Source organism: Leiobunum rupestre, chromosome 8 (assembly GCF_980474605.1).
Source record: "Leiobunum rupestre chromosome 8, qqLeiRupe1.1.hap1, whole genome shotgun sequence".
Taxonomy (NCBI): domain Eukaryota; kingdom Metazoa; phylum Arthropoda; class Arachnida; order Opiliones; family Sclerosomatidae; genus Leiobunum; species Leiobunum rupestre.
The window spans coordinates 12,692,185-12,693,938 of NC_143391.1; the positions used below are offsets into that span (position 1 = coordinate 12,692,185).

At 36.1% G+C, this 1,754-nt stretch overlaps 1 long non-coding RNA gene across 1 annotated transcript; it reads left to right on the plus strand.

Moving 5' to 3' along the window:
* Positions 1–854: 854 nt before the first annotated feature.
* Positions 855–1,452, plus strand: LOC149932441 (uncharacterized). Its single transcript, XR_016473035.1, has 3 exons — positions 855–1,082; positions 1,166–1,228; positions 1,293–1,452. It is a non-coding gene; the product is annotated as an uncharacterized LOC149932441 (long non-coding RNA).
* Positions 1,453–1,754: the final 302 nt, after the last annotated feature.

The following is a 1,754-nucleotide window of genomic DNA, read 5'->3' on the forward strand; positions in this document are numbered from 1 at the left end:
AATAATATATACGCATACATGTATAAAAAGTGTTATTTTTTGGAGCGCACGCTTCCTAATATTTCCGTGTAGAGGGTCTCGTGCGTTTTCGTGCGAGCTCAACAAAAACAAAAATATGCGCGCGCTCTCTAACTTTAACTGCACGATGAATCTAACGTAATCACGTGACCTCTCGTATTTTATATAAAGAGCCATGGCCAACTTCGCGCGCTCACTACGCTCGCACCAGGCGGCCTACCCAAAAGATCAAAAATAGCGAAATTCGTTCTTTGCCGCTACGGAGGCGCTGGAGCCACCTCCGGACCTAACTATTAGCATAGAATCGAATGGAACGATTATGGTTTTTCGTTACTTTAAGGAATTTCTTGAAAACTATTCGATATATTCGTCGATGTCAGAGGTAGAATAAACCTTTTTCCATGATTTACAACCCTTTTCAAAATTTTCTAATTAATTTTTCCCGCCGAGATCGACTATTTCCAAAAGAGTCCACCGCTCAGGCGCCAATGAAAATCACGTGTTTAGAATGGAATGTAAACAAACCGACATGTGGAATTTTTCATCAAACGTTTTGGTTTGGATTTTAAACTATTTGATGGCAAGTAGATAAACAATTAAACTGATATTTAAAGTGATGCAACTAAAATTTTAGTGTAATGAGCATAAAAAATACTTTTAATATTTTTATGAAATAATTTGTTTGACGTAAAAGTTAATAATTGCATTTTTTCATTAAATTTTAGAGACATATAGTTGGAATAATAGTGATAATGAACGAAAACATGAATGAACATTGGTAAAAAGTATGAATACTGGTAGATATGAATGAACGCTGGTAAATATGATTATATGAATACTCGTAGATATGAATGAACACTGGTAAATATGAATACTGGTAGAAATGAATGAACACTGGTAAATATGAATACTGGTAGATATGAATGAAAACTGGTAATTATGAATGGTAGATATGAAAGAATCCTGGAAAACAATGAAGTATCACTGGTGTATGGTGATCAAAATATGAAAATCCATAATGAAAATGAAAGACCTTTACATTTTCAGAAGTTTTCTCGATTGAGGTTTGTAAAATAGTTCCTTTACTTTCTCAAATCAAATTGTCCTAGTTATGTTATCAACTACGGGTGGTATTATTTTGTCACAGAAAAATTTGGCAGATATCGAGGCATGAGGGACATTAAAATTGCAATGCAAAATTGGACACCTGGTAAGTTTCGGCAACACGGGAGATTTAATATTTTCGCTAATTCTTGCTGATTCTCGAAAATAAGGAAGTGCTGCCTCAATGAAACATTACAAAATCCTTATTTGGGTAACTTATACCTCCTCTGTCGGATGTTTTAATAAAGTCTAAAAGTGTTGAATTTGAGAAGGGTCCGGAAATGCACTCGAGACACAAGCTACAAAATTCAGCTTGCTCCATTTTCTGTACCACAAAACCAGCTACGTAAGCCAAACTTGCCAATTTTAAAGTGGTTCGTTGCGTGTCAGGCTCTGTACTCAACGCATTTGGTATCATATAAGTTGGATACTGTATAGCCACTCCACTCTAGAAGGTTGGGTAACGTGCCTTCGGAGGCCTTAGAGCGAACTATACAATAACTATCCTATTATAATAAGATACTAATATTTCTTAGATATTCCCACCAAGGGAAGATAATGCAACCTGGCAGCCACTGGGGGAAAACTCGAGGGGCTAACCACTCTTAGAAAATCTGTACACCGGATTACGC